Below are 11,738 nucleotides of genomic sequence, written 5' to 3' on the forward strand. Positions count from 1 at the left end.
CGAATGTGGGGATCGAGGAATCGGCCATCACCTCCTTTCCCTTGTGCTGTTGGGAAGACGAGCTGCCTACGTTCTTCTTAGGAGAGTTTTTCTTGGGTCCCATCTGGTCGCCTAGCGAACAAAAGAAGAAATTTTCAGATAAGGTGACCTAAGCATAAGGGAGAATCATAAAAAGGTGTTTCATTTGCACGAGCTGAGGAAATCTCAGCTCGTGGTGAGTGAGACCACGTAGTTCTATGAACACGCGCCTATGCACCCAACAGATGCCCGATTGCTCGGAATTCATGTGTCAAGAGGGTCAGGATGAAAAATTTACTTGGAGGGAAAGTTTCAGTAGGCAAGGGGTACAAAACCACCTATGAAGCATGCCTCCTAAGCTACCTAGTTTCTCACCCAAAAGTACTGGATATTTTAAACAACCATACCGAAAATCCTACCCAGAAAAATTCCCCAGAAAATGCATCCTATAAACCGTGTTCCTAAATGGTTTTCTACTACAAGCGATACCCTAACCTAAAAGGGCTTTCACCCTTCATGCCCACAGAAAATCAACAAAATCTTGCATGCGGCTACAGTAAATATTTACCTAGGCTACAGTGAAAAATAATTTCAAAACATGCACAGTCAGGGGACTTACGGAGTATTCTGGTTGAGAAGAGGATGAAGGGATCGTCTGGGTAGGGGCTTCGTCGAGGTAGTTGATTCCAATGCTTCAAGGGAACCCTTACACCTGAACCTCTTGAGTGCTGGGAGTGGCGGCCGGAAAGAAGAGGGTTTTTCTTTTGAAGATGAAGAAGAGAGAAGAAGAAGGAAAATTCTGAAAAATTTCAAATGATCGGGTGGCCCATGCGTAAGGTGGCCACCCCTTTTTATATACGTGAAAGGCCACGTGAGGAGGACCGTCGGATTGCCCTGATGTGGGATCCAAGGCTCTCCACTCCAAAGGTGAAACGACGGCTGAGTGTAGGCTAGGCCATTTAATGCGGTTTCGGAAGACGTACTGTCACCAACCACGATGTTCCACGCATTCAGTGCCTGCATAAAATGTGGAATATGAAGAGTTCGTGGGGAAGCCTAAAAGCCCCTACTATGGCCCTACACGAGCAGGGGCTTGGGGGGGCAAATGTACGCCCTAATTTTCCCACGGGCTATTAGCGAGCTGAGATACGGCCTAAATCATATCAGCCACGTGGATCCCTCATGACCGAAGCTGCTGTCGTCAGGTCCTACCTCGTTAGCTCGGGTATCCAAATGGTTCACCAAGATTACTTAAGGACTATGTCTGGACTCTGAAGGCCACAGGTCGAGGGAAGCGTCCAGCTCGTGGTACGAGCTAGAGTTGGAGGCTGTGACCTTTTGTAAATTCAACCACGCAAGGTAAACGTGCATATATCAAACATCACGTGTCTGATATATCCCCGACTTCTCGGACACGCAGCATGAACGTGTGTGTTCAGGAGCCCACGACTGGGTTGGGCCGTGCGGCCCATTATCCCCCTTCCCTATTGATTAGACCACAGTTCATGTGTCAGGTTTTAGGAATTAATCATGAATGTCACAGACGTGACATGATAGGTAAGAAGGTCACGGGATGACCTTCTTACCAACTCCCAGGTGCCCTCTCCTATAAATATGGAGACCCTGGGAGTTGCAAAGGGTTGGATTCTATTATGTAAGGAAATACCCTGTAAAAGAATACCAAGCATATAGCAATAATATTGACAGGTGGAGTAGAAGGATTTTAACCTTTGAACCACCTAAAAAACGTAATTGTATCACCAGTCCATTTCCAAAAGATCATTCATCTGTTTCGGTTCATAGTTAAGCACTAATCCCTTCCTCTTATTTTCTTAATTCCCTGTTGGCGAAGAACCGCGTCAACAATTATAATAATATATAATAAATAATCTTAATTTTTATTAAAAAATTTATCATTTATATTTAAAAAATATTTTACTTTTTTATTACTTAATCTAACTTATATAAATTTATATTCATATTAAATAACAACAAACTTTATAAATAATAAATTTTCTTTTAATATGCTTATGTCATTCTTTTATATATAATATTATTTATTTATTTAAAATATATATGACAATCATAAAAACATAATAAAATTAACTAATAAATTTTCTAAATAAAACTATAAAACAACTGTGCATTGAATTAATATATATATATATAAAGTGTGTAGATAACATAAATTCTTGGTTGTAATGGTTTTTTGGTTAACTTTAACGGAATATTCTAAATATTTAACGGATGTTATAAAATATCAATATTATAACAATATATAATATGAAAATAGATATTTAATAGCTATATTAATATAAATTCAAATTTTATAAATATTATTATGATAATAGTATATAATATATAATCCTAATATTGTACTAATTATATTAATATGAATTCATCTATTATAAAAAATATTATTATTATTATTATATTTAATACAAGAGTAAGAGTAGATATTTAATAATTATATTAATATAAATTTAATTTTTTATAAAATATCATTATAATAATATTATATAATACATCATCTTAATTTTTATTAAAAAATTATCATTTATATTTAAAAAGAAAACATGTTATTTTTTTATATTTGATCTAACTTATATATATATTCACATTCACAACAACAAAATAGGTTATTACCGGCAGAGCCTTCCGTCGGTAATAATACTGGAATCCACTGGTAATAACCCGCCGGTTATAGTTGGTCGACAATTATGGTTATTACCGGTGGACTGACACCCTGTCGGTAATATATTAATATCGGCAGATTATTAGGGGAGGACTCCACCGGTTTACAAAGTAGTTAACATCGTATTTGACTCATTTAATATCGGCGGGTCCCGCCTTTATTAATCTGCCGGTAATTAATTAATCATTTTCTAAAAAATAATATTAAAATATAATAATTCATTTGAATTTTTTTAATAATAATGTTGACGCCGTTTTTCGTCAACAGTGAAATAAGAGAACGAAAACAATGATTGGTTATGGCCAAGAAAAATAGGATAACACAAATGTGATTTTTTACGTGGTTCAGCAGTTAACTCTGCCTAGTCCACGAGTCTTTGTTATTAAAACTAAGATGATCTCTGGAAATTCTTCAAGAATAAATTCTCCAGAGTTTTCTCTCAAGATCACAAAATTTCCCCCCTACAATGGTGCATGACCTTTCTATTTATAGAGGAGGTTCTCAGAATACTATCCCACACATTTCGGGAAGTTACTCTATATCTTTGAATAAATTTAATGGCATTTAAGGCCTGTAATCCTATATACAAGGAAACGTCCCCTGAAGATCAGGGGGCGTATAACTGAATAATAAATATCCCCTGATTATCGGGGATTTACAACAATGAATGCATACCGCGTCTCTCTTAGATAATTCACTAAGATATTCAAAGTTATCAGCTTGTATTTTCAATACCACGTTCACCCAGGTCTCTTAATGACTTTCGAGCTATAACATTTTCCCAAGATTATGTGGTTTCGAGCTCATACTTATGTCAGGTTCGGAACCCCAGATCTGAGGTCATCCGAGGACGGACGTACTTCGATATCTGCCTTTTGAGCTCGTGAGGATTTCGAGGCTATCATCTTCGAAGTCACCCTTGCTTCCTAGGCTTGGTGCCTAGGTCGTGGACACGTGTTCCAGACATTACGAGTCCATCCCTAACGAATCCAGCTTTCGAGATCACAATTCTTAAGGTTCGAAATCTGGGTGTAACAAATAAATAAATATATAATAATTATTTCAATATAATAAAATTTAATATAAATTAAAATTAATTATTAATAACACAATTAATATTCATCAAACAAAATTTCATATAAACTAATCATAAAATATCCATTGTCTTAATTTAATTAAAAAACATAAACAAATTATTATTATGTGGATCGGGCCAACTAGGAGAGAAATATTCATTAACATTCAGGTCAATATCTTCACAAATGTTAGGGTGCGACAATGGTAGTGAAGCAAATTGTGGTGCTGGTGGTGAAGCAAACTGTGGTGCTAGTGGTGATGGGTAATACGCGTGTGGAGACTGCTGCGAAGATGGTCCAAACGAGTCCACAAATTGTCGAGTCTGTGTCCGTGCTGAGATAGACTGATGTAATAAACTCTCAAACTGACCATACCTCTGCTACTATGGTTGTTACTGGTGCTGCGATGAATACCCAAACTCACGATGCCCAGGATGTGACATCTGAGATCCTGCAAGGACGTCAGGGTAATAAAGAGGAGGGGACTGGGAGGAGCGTCCATACATGTACTGAAATTGTTGTGGTGTGCCTCCATATATGTTAGGAGAATTCTGTTGAGGTGGATGAAAATGTTGTTGTTGTGGAATCGAACAAGCAGGTGGAATTTGAGAAGATACACCCCCTTCAGGTTGTGATGGTAAATACCGTTGCAGAAGGTTATCAAACTACGACTCAGTTTGTGAACTGGTATGCTAAGGGTTACCAGATGGACCTTGTTGAGATCCCAACATCCGGAGCTTGTCACGCATTGCCTTCATCATCTCCCCCATAGTAGCCATGTCTTCTTTGGGCGTATGAACAGGCGGGGCTTGGGACTGACTTTGACTTGTGGAGCTGGAAGCTGATTTTTCCCTTTCCCTTTGTTGTAACCCACTCCTCTTTGAAAGTCAGACCTCTCCCTGAGTACTTTACTCATAATCTCGTACTGATCGACCGGCGAGGAATCAATACCAGATCCAGTTGCAAATCCCCTCGTCGATCCTTGAGACTGGCTTTGAAGCCGTACCCTCTCAAGCTCTTCCGTCATTTTTTCTTGTTCATAAAAAGTGTTAGAAACACAATAGTAACATATTTTTATGAAAATAATAACACAAAAGTTTCTCGAGCTGCGTTGTTGATAAAAACTTTTGTCGATTTTCTCAAATGGCTGTCTTTCTAAGTATCAATAACATGTTCATGAGGGTTTGCCTATGCAAATGTAGAGAGTGTGTTAGAACGTATAATTTTGTTAAATTAAATTAATATTTTTACTTACAAATTGGTGACGCTTAGCTGCCAACGATTTTGTGTCTTGCGTTGGTGTATACTTCATTTATTTTCTGTGTTTTCTTGTTTTGGTTGGATCGCGCAATAAATTTTGGACTAAAAAAAAACTGAACATTATATTTTCAGCATTCCTTGGTGCAATGGTCAGGTGAGGCAATGAGGGCACTCTCCAAATCTTCCAGCATAGAGTAATATTTTTTGAAGTGAGTGTGTCTGATGTTCTTTCTCTCAGAATATCTTTTGCACATCTTTGTGTAGATATTTTTCATAACTCTCTCAGGTTTTGAATGACCATCAACATTATAAAAATGCTACATTCAAAAAATAACACGTTAGTAGAGTTTTTAAATGATTATAATAAAAAATTTAGACCATAAGACTTGTTCTAATTTTTTACCATCATCTTTTGCACAACTTGATCCTTAAATTGTTGAGGTACATCAGCAAAATCCAATTAATGTCCAGGCAACAACACGATGACTTGGAGACCTATCTCACGGACAAAAGCTTGGTCCTCCAAGCCGACCACTTTGTCCATCCTAGGATCAAGCTGAAGATCGAGTGGTTTCCCAGCATTCCGCCTTTGGATTCCAAGTGGTATGTTATTAGCAAGGCCACGACCCTTTCTTTTCGGCTGTTCAATTATCCATATTTTCAACAATTGCCAAAATTTGTAATATTAATATAAATTAAACATTCGTTGAGATTGACTTTCAAGCTATGACCAAAGTTTGAAAATTATTATCAACCTGACTCGCAGAAGGAGGGTACCCTACTAAGATCTGGCGGGTCTAGACCACCACCATCTCCACTGTGAGATGTGGCTATCTCAGCTGACATTGTACTTAAGAACAAAAATTATTAGTTAGTATCAAATATCACCAATGGAAATGAACAAAATGATTACAAGTCTTATCTGTTATATTTTAAATTATTGTCTTTATTACAAAGATATAAAAACTATGTATAATAATCACTATCACTTTCATCATTAATTAAATTGACATCAATCGGAGACACATGATTAACAAAGATCAACTAGCAATTCATCTTCTTCATCGGCTTCTTCTTCGCCTAAGTCTTCATTTATGAAATTATCATCCAATTGATGAGCAAGCGAATTTTGTATAGTCCAAATATATGTTGCAGGTTGATGAGATTCCATAACCAACTAACTGAGATCCACGGTCAACACAAAATTTGATGAGCTTGTGTCATGTACAACATCAACATCAACATTAACTTCATCGTCCTCGATGTCCCAAATTTGTCGATGGTTGACATCCTCAACAATTTTTTAGTGTCGACCTCTAAGTAGATCATCGAGGTAGAATACTTGCTTAGCTTGATTAGCAAGTATATATGACTCATCCTTGTACCATTCACCAATGACGTTTATACTAGTGACATTATTTTCGGTGATTGTTTTCTTCAATCTTGGATCAGTGTTAAACCATTTGCACCGAAACAATGCCACTGAATATGCACCAGTGAAAGATAACATCAATACTTCTTGAAGCGTGCCATAATAGCTAAAACATTCTGTTCTGGCAACAGAAACTCCACTATTCTGTGTGGTGTGCTTTTGATCTTGGTCATATGCAATAAATCGAACATCGTCCACTATACAACCTTCGTAGTAGGTTGCCAAGTGATTTGACTCAAATGCTAAAGCTAGCAACTCATCACCATTCTCTAAAGATCCAAGCTTGTGAAAGTCATATATCTAAATAAATTAATAAACCTATATTAGAATGACAAAAATATCATTACAAAAATGAAAGTTTAAAAATACTCTCATTTTTACCTTCTTATGAAACCACCGGCAAAAAATTTTATTGTGTAAAAAATTATGATCACCGTCCGGGTATTTCAGTCTAATCTCTTCTAGGTGTTCACTGTATATTTTAATGGTGTTACTATATTAGATAAAAAAAAATTGGAATGAACATAAATTTCACTTAAAAGGGAACAAACTTACTCTAAGTAATCCTGAATTTCGGGAGAATTGTCAAATATGAACCATTCAGCCATTTATGAGTCGCACAGTCAAGAGGCTTGAGATTTCCTTTGTCAGGGGACGACATTGATTGAAACATAGAAATTTATCATGGGACATACACCTCATCTTCATTGTGATCAAGACGGTTAAATCTTGTTTCAACCCCTTTGAAATACATCGAACAAAATGTCAAAGCCTCGTCTGCAACATAGCCTTCAGCTATCAATCCTTCAAGTCGAGCTTTATTTCTCACGTAGTTCTTCAATTTTTTCATGTACCTTTCCAAAGGATACATCCACCTCATAAATACCAGTCCACCCAAAATCGCTTCTTCTGGAAAATGTAAGACCAAATAAATCATTATATCAAAAAAAGCAGGAGGAAAAATAAACTCCATCTTGCACAATATCATAATAATGTATTTTTTTGCTTCCTCCATATCTTTAACATTTATAGTCCTCGACCATACTTGCCTGAAAAAATTACACAATTCAGAAATGGTGGTCGATATAGGTTTTGGGAGAAACTTGCGAGCATCCACTGACAGTAATCATTGCATTATAACATGACAGTCGTGGGATTTTAACCCAATAATATTTGTTTCATTCTCAATTACTTTTTTCTTAAAATTTGAAAAAAAAGGCATCTGGAAATTTCACTTCTTTAATAAATTGAAAAACTTGTTATCTCTGAGCAGGAGTTAACACGTAAGGAGCATGCGACTTCATCGACTATCCATTCTCATCTTCATAAATCCACAACGATTACTTCACTCCCATCTTCTTCAAATCATATCTTGGAGTAGAGGTGTCCTTAGATTTCTCATTGTCCAAGATTGTGCCAAGGAGACTATCACACATATTCATTTCGACATGCATGACATCAATGTTGTGTGTTTAAAATGTTTGTACACCAATAATCAAGCTCATAGAAGATGCTTTTTTCCTCCAATTTCTGTCTTCCGCAACTCTTCTATGTTTCACACCTCCAATCTGCAAGTGTTTTCCCAGAAGTTGGGGTGGAAGGTTGTTTACTTGTTCTAATATTTCCTCACAAGTAGACCATTTCAGAGGATGTCTTTCCTCAATTTGTCTATCGAACTCAGTGTCCCTTCTCATTCGATGTGTACTTGGCAAGAATCTTCTATGACCAACATAAGATGTCTTATGGATCAATTGAATGGAAGATGTGTCTTCATTACACGTGGGACAAGATTTGTATCCCTGACCACTCCATCTAGACAAACTACTTCGAGCTGGAAAATCATTAGCAGTCCACAAAAGGGTTGCGCGCAGCTTGAACATAGTGTTGGTCCTACTATCTCTCGTAACAACTCTGTTAACCCACAACTCCTTCAATTCATCCACCAATGGTCTTAGAAATACATCTATGTCCTTACCCGGTGATTTAGGCCTAGGAATACGGAGGATCACCATGAAATTATTGTCTTTCATACACAACCAAGGTGGACGATTATAGTTCACCCACACCACAGGCAAAATGTTGTATGCTAGGTTCATGTTGTCAAATGGATTAAATCCATCGGGAGCTAAGCCTAAACGAACATTCATGTGATCACTTGCAAAATGAGGATGATTGGCATCAAATTTCTTCCACGCTGTCCCATCGACTGGGTGTCTCATCACCCCATCATCTTTCGATTTCCTAGTGTGGTTCCATAACATGTCCTTCGCTGTAAGTCTTGAACTATATAGTCTTTTCAATGGGGGTGTCAATGGAAAGTAACGCATTACCTTATGCGACACATTTTTTCCTTTAGTTTTTTCTAAAGTAATCCATCAACTACTTCCGAAAACCGGACATTCCTCTTTAGTTGCATGCTCTTTGTAAAATAAGAAGCAATCATATTGGCACACATGAATTGACTTGTATCACAATCCTAATTTCTTCAATATCTTTTTAGCCTTGTAGTACGTTGAATGAATTTTATTTTCCTTCGAAAAGGCAAGCTTTAACTGTAGGAAAAACTCATTGCAGGATCTTTATTTGTTTTCATGCAATTTACATATTATCAAACAAACATGCAAATTCCTAGAACATGCTCCTATGAAATTGATACAAATACAAAGTAAAGTAAAAACTTACATTACCCAGCGGAACTGGAACAACTCCATCCTTCAATCTCTCTAACCCTTGATTCCTTTCTGTAGCAGAGTATTATCAAGAGATTGAACAAGATCAGCAACACAGTCTTCCTCACCAAGCCTTTGATCAACCTAGAACTAGTGTGGGCTGGTTCTCAACACATGAGATAGAGATCTTGCAGAGAAGAAGAAGAGAGAGTGGCTAAGAAAGGATTAGAGTGTCTAGGTTTTCACTTACCCAAATCAACTGAGATTGACTTGCTTCTAAAAACCCTAGATATCATATTCCTTATATAGCCAACTTAATGGGATTTATTTAAATTTAAATTAATTAAAAATAATAAAAAAAATAAAAGCCTTGGGCTGCCATAAATGGACTTAGGCCCAATCTTTTTGTTTTGAATTTAAATCCCAACTGGGCCTAAATTCAAAACCTTTTATTTATTTATTTTTAATTAATTAATTAAATCCTTATTCAAATTAACTAATTATAATTTGAAACTTGATTTAATATTATTTATTTATATTGATACCAATTTATCAATATTAATAAATTTACCCAAAGATTCTATTTTATTCTCTAAATCTCATATCTCTGTAAATTTTCCAAAATTGACCTAGTCAACTTTTAAAAATCCTAATTGATAATTAAATCAATTAATTGAGACATTCTAGATGATTTACTCAAAGGTGATGCGGGGACCATGGATCCATGAAATCAAGCTCCAACAAGTTACCGTGAATTTATTTACGAATAATTTCACTACCTTATTAATTCCTCGTGACTCCACTATAGACTCGGAATTGAACTCTTGAATTCATATAACGTATTTTCAAAACCATAAATACGTTATCCATTGTTATAACCATTACAATCAGTCAATCCTCTATCGATGACTTACTAACGAGCTGGGTGCAAATTACCGTTTTACCCCTCATCAGTATTTTATCCTTAACTCCCACTAATTTCCTTATAAATGATATTTCCGTGAACTTAATCACAGAAATGAGATCTCTATCATTTAACCTTTTGAACAAAGTAATTAAGGAAATCATCTTTTCACTTCTCATACAGAAGTTATAGATTTCGTATCTATGAATAATACTCCCACTAAATTACACTAATAAATCTCCAAGATGTAAGTATGGGCGACCGTAGGGTAAGCTGGTAACGAACAAGTCAAAAGATTTAAATAATATAATTATTAGAATATTATCACTCAGAATTAAGATCGACTTAATATATGGTCAACGTTGTGACATTGATTAGATTTGATAACAACGATACTTATTTATCAATCAATAATCAATATCGGTCCTAGTCCGATGTAACTAAATACATCCGATCTTATCTACTTGGTCGATGCCTTGGACAAGACATCACACCCTAAATGTGTAAGTAGATCATATCGTAGATTTCCTAATCAGTGAAAATCCAATGCACTGATCTAATCTTAGGACTCGTTCTTTTGAACATATAATTACAACTATAATCCACTGTGACCTAGTCACTATAATTGTAACTATCCATATGTTTAGGATTTTATAAATGTTTGTATTATTTCAATAATCATGTAATAAAACAAGCAAGCAACACAGTTGTCAAAATAAATGATTTCTACTACTTTTATTGATAATATGAAATCGTGCTACATGTCCGACATGGTTTTATAAGGGCATAAAACCCAACATTAACAACTTCAGTAATTCATCAAATATGTTGTTAGGAATCTTCCCTCTAACTTTCAAATGCAATAGCTTCGCTAAAAAGTTAAGGGAAGAAATCCAATCACAGCCAGGATACAACTCAGCTTCAATCTCCTCAAAAAACTCGCCATAACACTGACTCACGGCGGAATTATTGTCTACTTCCTCAGTTGTCGGTAAGAGGAAGTCCTCCACTATGGGAATCATCTCATCAACTTCTTCCTCAGCAACCACCTCATCAGCAACATCTAGTTTTGCTTCCCCGTGATAAATCCACCTCTCATAACCTTGATAAAAGCCCTTATCGAATACGTGTGCTTCGACAACATGTAAAGTTTTAAGCCTATTATTTATGCATTTCACACACAGACACCTAATTTTTCAATCAGAATCCTGATCTGTAAAATATGCACGCAAGTGTACATAGTCGTGTCAAGCAATAAATTATAGAAGAACAAATATCGTCCCACAGAGACTATTGACCAATTACCAATAATCGTTATTTACTTTCTATTTGGCAAGTAAAATTAAGATGAATAGATCTAACTATAAATATAATTTCAATAACTAAAAACAAAATAATTAATCAAAGGATAAAAATCAATACTAAAAAGACCTAGGGTATTAACTTCATCAACTTTTTAATCTATTATTTTATTAATCAGTTCTAAATCTTTTTCTTCCTATTCTAATAAAAGACTAACATAAATCAATTCCTATTCATTTTCATGATATAAGATCTCAACCTATATGCAGGTTTTCTACATCTATGTGATAAACGTAAACATATAGCAGGCATTAAGCATAGAAACCTAATTACTACACAAGCCATGCAGGTACTTTCGTCCAATATGTAACCTATCTCTATA

This window comes from Humulus lupulus, chromosome 1, assembly GCF_963169125.1.
Source record: "Humulus lupulus chromosome 1, drHumLupu1.1, whole genome shotgun sequence".
NCBI lineage: Eukaryota > Viridiplantae > Streptophyta > Magnoliopsida > Rosales > Cannabaceae > Humulus > Humulus lupulus.